This window comes from Erythrolamprus reginae, chromosome 2, assembly GCF_031021105.1.
Source record: "Erythrolamprus reginae isolate rEryReg1 chromosome 2, rEryReg1.hap1, whole genome shotgun sequence".
Taxonomy (NCBI): domain Eukaryota; kingdom Metazoa; phylum Chordata; class Lepidosauria; order Squamata; family Dipsadidae; genus Erythrolamprus; species Erythrolamprus reginae.
In genome coordinates this window covers 328,621,329-328,627,534 of record NC_091951.1, presented here as the reverse complement: position 1 = coordinate 328,627,534, position 6,206 = coordinate 328,621,329, and positions in this window count along the sequence as shown.

The window sequence follows — 6,206 nt, the reverse complement described above, 5'->3', positions numbered from 1 at the left end:
GTGTGGTCCGAGTTTTAATTGTTCTGTATCTTCTGCTAGAAGGCAACCGTTCAAAAAGATTGTAAGCAGGATGAGAAGAGTCTCTGAGAATGTTGTGCACCTTTGTAGTATTCTTTGTGTAGGTCAAAGGTCATATGGATGGGCATGCCCAGATATCACTTGAAGCCGCACATGGATGCTTAGTTCACATTATACTGTTAGTATAAGTTAGCATGTGTTTTGCTCAGGTTTGCAGTTATGGACTTCTGGGTAGGCCTGGAAAGTTCAGGGAAAGCTCATGTTCTCAGGAACAGACAGTATTGTATGAGATCGTGAGAAGGGATGGGAGTACTATCTGCCACCATTAAACACATTCTTTTACCTGGCTTTCTCACAGGTTTACTGTAAACTCCTATCACATACCTGCAAGGTTATCTATGATATTGGCATGCTTATGAATTACAGCATCATGTAGAACTGCACATATGTATTAACTACATTAGGTCATAGAGAACAGATTATTATAAAAGGGTGCTGCGTGAAATAAGTTAGGATAAGTTAGGTTTAGTTAGGATAAGTTAGGATAAGTTGCTGCTTTTGGCTTCTTGGCTCTCTTCACTAATAAAGTAAGGCCTTTGGCTTTTTTCACCCTGCAATGATCTTTGTCTATCTTTGAATCCTTCAACCAACAACGCAACACACCTTCCCAAAACAGCGAGATGCAAAGATATCATCCAGGATGGATAGCTGGAGCCCAATGATGTTCTGGACAGTTTTAATAATTCTCTGTACAGCTTTTTTATCTGCTACAGAGCTGCTCCCATACCATGCAAAAATTGTTGTTGTTGTTGTTGTTGTTGTTGTTGTTATTATTATTATTATTATTATTATTATTATTATTTGCTAGATTTGTATGCCGCCCGTCTCCGAAGACTTGGAGCAGCTCACAACAGCAATACAAAATACAAATCCAATGATTAAAAAAGCAAAACAGTTAAAAACCCTTGATTTAAAAACACTCATACAACCCAAACAAATCATACATAAAGCAGAGTGGTCGAGGGGAATCAATTTCCCCATGCCTGGCAGCAAAGGTGGGTTTTTAGGAGTTTGCGAAAGGCAAGGAGGGTGGGGGCAGCCCTAATCTCCGGGGGGGAGTTGATTCCAGAGGGTCGGGGCCACCACAGAGAAGGCTTTTCTCCTGGGTCCCGTCAGATGGCATTGTTTTGTCAACGGGACCCAGAGAAGGCCAACTCTGTGGGACCTAATCAGTCGCTGGGATTCGTGCGGCAGAAGGCGGTCTTGGAGATATTCTGGTCCGATGTCATGAAGGGCTTTATAGGTCATAACCAACACTTTGAATTGTGACCGGAAACTGATAGGCAACCAATGTAGACTGCGGAGTGTTGATGTGACATGGGCATACCTAGGGAAGCCCATGATTGCTCTCGCAGCTGCATTCTGCATGATCTGAAGTTTCTGAATACTCTTCAAAGTAGCCCCATGTAGAGAGCTTTACAATAGTCAAACCTCGAGGTGATGAGGGCATGAGTGACTGTGAACAGTGACTCCCGGTCCAGATAGGGCCACAACTGGTGCACCAGGCGAACCTGGGCAAACGCCATTGAATGCCGTATGTCAAGACACTCTCAATAGTGCTGCAATACTAGGACAGCAGTAGATGCTGAGATAAATTATGTGTCAAGTGCCATCTTGGGCTGTGGTGTATGTTACTCCGACTGAGATTTATTTATTTGTATCCTATGCTGTTATTATTTTTGCAAATAATCAGAAGAGAGCTGGAAGGGACCTTGGAGGTCATGTTTGTTTGTTTGTTTGTTTATTAGTTTAATTTATATGCTGTCCAACTCCCTCAGGACTCTCATCTTCTAGTACGACCCTCTGCTCAAGTAGGAAACCCTACACCAGGGATCCCCAAACTTTTTACACAGGGGGCCAGTTCACAGTCCCTCGGACTGTTCGAGGGCCGGACTATTAAAAAAAAACTATGGACAAATCCCTATGCACACTGCACATACCTTATTTTAAAGTAAAAAATAAAATGGGAATGTACTATTTAGAGGGGGAGGGAAGTCTGAAATTCACAAAAGTTTGTTTTGTTTTTAATTTTCTTTTATTAACATCTGATTGGCTATACAAGGTTTTCTTGGTTCATAGAAAAATGTATAAAGAAAGAAGGAAGCACTTTGTCATAATGGTTAATACGTTAGAAATATAATTGGTGCTGTACTTTTTGAAGGAACATTAAGGAGGGAATTTAATTAAAAGAAAAGTATGTACCTGGATGACAACTTTAGAAAAAAAATGTTTGCAACTTTTTGATGATTGATATTAGTTACTAATAAAATACTGCATTTTATTCATGGAAAATTAGATGGTACTCTGTATTGTTTGAATGTATGTTGAGAGAAATTGACTGCATGGGGGTTGTTTTTTGTGTGCGTGGCAGCATGCCTTACAGGGGACAATGGCATGGTCCCCGGACACAGCCAGAGAAGCCGGGCAGGGCTCAGAGCCCACGGGGGTTTCTCCAGGCCGACAGACTCACACGCGGGCTGGGTAAATGGCCTCAGCGGGCCGCATGCGGCCCCCGGGCCGTAGTTTGGGGACAGCTGCCCTACACCATTTCAGACAAATTGTGGTCTAGTTTCTTCTGGAAGACCTATGGTGATGGGGCACCCACAACTTCTGGAGGCAAGTCGTTCCACTGGTTAATTGTTCTAACAGTTAACAATCAATCAATCATTTTTTAAAAAAATTAATTGTTCTAACTCATGCTGGCATACTCAACACATCTTCTTCCTATTTTCCCTACAATGACAACCCTGTGAAGTGCATTAGCCTGAGAGAAAGTGACTGGACTAACGTCAGCCAGTAGCTTTCATGGCTAAGATGAGACTAGAACTCCTCCTTTCTAGCTTAAATGACTCTTTTTTTATTAATATTTTTATTGATTTTTATAATATAAAACACACACACAACATATAACATGTGCTCAGTGATTGTGCCCACCACCAGACAATCAATCATACCCCACCGCCAGCTGGGGGTATTTCTTGTATAAATCATTTAAACCCAAGAATGAAATATTTATTTACATGTTATAGAGTGATTCCAACTTGTTTCTTATAGCTTGGTCTAGCTTATTTATTTATTTTATTTATTTATTGTATTTGTATGCCCCCCTTCTCCTTAGACTTGGGGCGGCTAACAACAATGATAAAAACAGCATGTAACAATCCAATACTAAAATAACTAAAAAAAACCTTATTATAAAACCAAACATACATACAGACATACCATGCGTAAATTGTAAAGGCCTAGGGGGAAAGAATATCTCAGTTCCCCCATGCCTGATGGCAGAGGTGGGTTTTAAGAAGTTTACGAAAGGCGAGGAGGGTGAGGGCAATTCTAATCTCTGGGGAGAGTTGGTTCCAAAGGGCCGGGGCTGCCACAGAGAAGGCTCTTCCCCTGGGTCCTGCCAAACGACATTGTTTAGTTGACGTAAATGACTCTAAATGACTCTAGACCAAACTGGCTCCATTTTTAATAAAGTACATTTTTTTTGTTCTTGAAGTAAACATCTTTGCCATTTGCCACTGAGAGAATGAGCACACCCTAGCAACCCTTTCTTTAAAAGCAGCATAGACTAATTTATTCTCTAATTGCTCTTAGTTGAATTGGAACATTAGTCTCTCTAATTTCCAGTGTTTATGCCAACATATTCCCAGTCTATATACAGATCAGAGCAAATGAACACACCGTTCAATATGGCTAGCTTTGTGTTTACTCATTCTCAGTCCTATAATAGCAGGGACCTGGTAAAACGCTTTACAAGGCAGATAAAAGCAAGGAAATAAAAAGAGAGACAATAAGCAATAATTCATATTCTATCTACCAAAAGGAGACAGAACTTTCTGAAGCCTCTGGAAACAATAAGCATGGAGTGTTGCAAAGGGAGTTCCTTCAGCTTTAACCCTTTTATGGCAACATAACCAGGAGTGGGTTCTAAGTTACCTCATGGCTGGTTCATTTCCTCCTTCACTTGTGGCAAGGGCAGTGCAAAAAAGTATGGGGAAAAAATTAAAATAAAATAAAAAAGCCTCAAACAGGATGCGTAGTGCCAGAAACGCAGGTTCTGCAAATGTGCAGGAGAAAAAAAAACCCTGGATTTTGTTTAATGCAAAAAAATTATGGTATTTTTTTTAAAGATGGCGGTGTCCACGAACTGTGTTTGCCACGCTTCACCATCACGGCTCTAGGACATCATCCTTCCCCAGAGTTAAGGATGATACCCAGTCTCAGTCTGGTAGGTCCAGAAAGTCTTTATGCCCGGACTCTGTTCCCTGATTTGGGGTTAATGTGTTTGATGTAACTGTAGGGCTCCTGTCATGTTTATACAGTTTATTGTTCTAGTTATTTTATTTTATTTTACATTTCTTTATTGTTTTCAAAAATATTTCTCACATGTTTTGTTTCGGTTTTATAGATTTTATTCCATCTCTGTTACCTTTTGTATACCGGTATATCTTCCATTTCTCTATATCTTTTATTTAATAGTATACATTCAATTATATATATCATTGGTATAATACATCTTTAAAATAAAAGGAAAGAGGGAAAATGTTTGCTCTTCATTTCTATTGACATTCATAAGGTATTTGCTATTCTTTCTATATATACTGTTACTTTGTATTGTAACATTTTTAGTTTTTCTTTTGAATCCATTCATGCCACTTGTACCATGATCGTTTTGATTCTTTGATTTTAGTTCCCTTAATTGAATTTGTGATTTCATCCATCTCTGCACATCTATATATTTTGTCAATAATTAGGCTTTCTGATGGGATCTTTTCATTTTTCCACATTTGCGCTAGCGATATTCTAGCTGCGGTGTTTATATGAGTCACAAGGAAGAGAGTTTGCTTAGAACAGTGTTTTTCAACCAGTGTGCCGTGGCACACTAGTGTGCCGCGAAACATGGTCAGGTGTGCCGCGAAGCTCAGAGAGAGAAGAGAGAGAGAGAGACAAAGAGAGAGAAAGAAAGAGAGAGAAAGCAAGCAAGAGAGAAAAAAAACAAGAAAGCAAGCAAGAGAAAGCAAGAAAGAGATAGAAAGAAAGAAAGCAAGAGAGAGGGCAAGAGAGAGAAAGTAAGCAAGAGAGAGAGAAAGAGAGGGAGGGAATGTGGGAGAGAGAAAGACATAGAGGGAGGGAGGGAGAGAGAAAGAGAGCAAAAAAGAGGAAAGAAGGAAGAGAGAAAGAAGGATGGAGAGAGAGAAAAAGAGGGAGAGAAAGAGGGAGAAATAGAGCGAAAGGGAGGAAGAGAATTTTTTTGTCCAATCTTTTTTTAGCCTCCCCCCCCCTTAATGTGCCCCATGGTTTTGTAAATGTAAAAAATGTGCCGCGGCTCAAAAAAAGGTTGAAAATCACTGGCTTAGAATATTGTTTTTTCCAAATTCGTAGGAGCATACCTTCTGGAGTATATTCTATTTTCTCTTTGGTGATTTCTGTGAGCCATCTATGTTCTAGTTATTTTAATTCAGGTGGCAATGATCATACATCTTTTTTTTTTAGTGCCATTGTAACTTCGAACTGTCAGTAAATGAATGGTTGTTGTTCTGGTTCTGGCTGAGTCAACACCGCAAATCTCTTCTCAAAGCTTTGATTTTCAAACGAATAAATCTTTTATTCTCTTTTCCATGGAATAGATAGCAAAGTTACATGCCGCAATGCAAAGTCACATTCCAAGCTAATGAGTTGAATTTGCAAGGCTATAAATTCTCTAATCAGTAGAGGGAGTTTCAGTACACATCAGCATTTACTCAGAGTTCTCTCTAATCTAAATTGATAGAAATTGATCATGTTATATCAAAGGCTTACTTTTCGGAAGCGAAGAATACACACAGTTTGAAGAAAAGCAGCTTCCTTTCTGATATTCTCCGGAAATTACGTCTCACCCAGGGGTGGGCTACTGTCCAGATGGGGGGGGGAGGAATGCATTGGGGTAGTGAAAATGGAGCTCCACCCCAGAGCACCCAATTTGCAGTGAAAGATGTTGAAAGAAAATGCATTAAAAAAACGCCCCCACCCTCCTCGCCTTCCGTAAAATGCTGAAGATTCACCTCTGTCGCCAGGCATGGGGATGATTACCTCTCCCCTTTGTTGTTTCTCTGACCTCTGTAGTATGATTAATTGGGTTGAGTGTG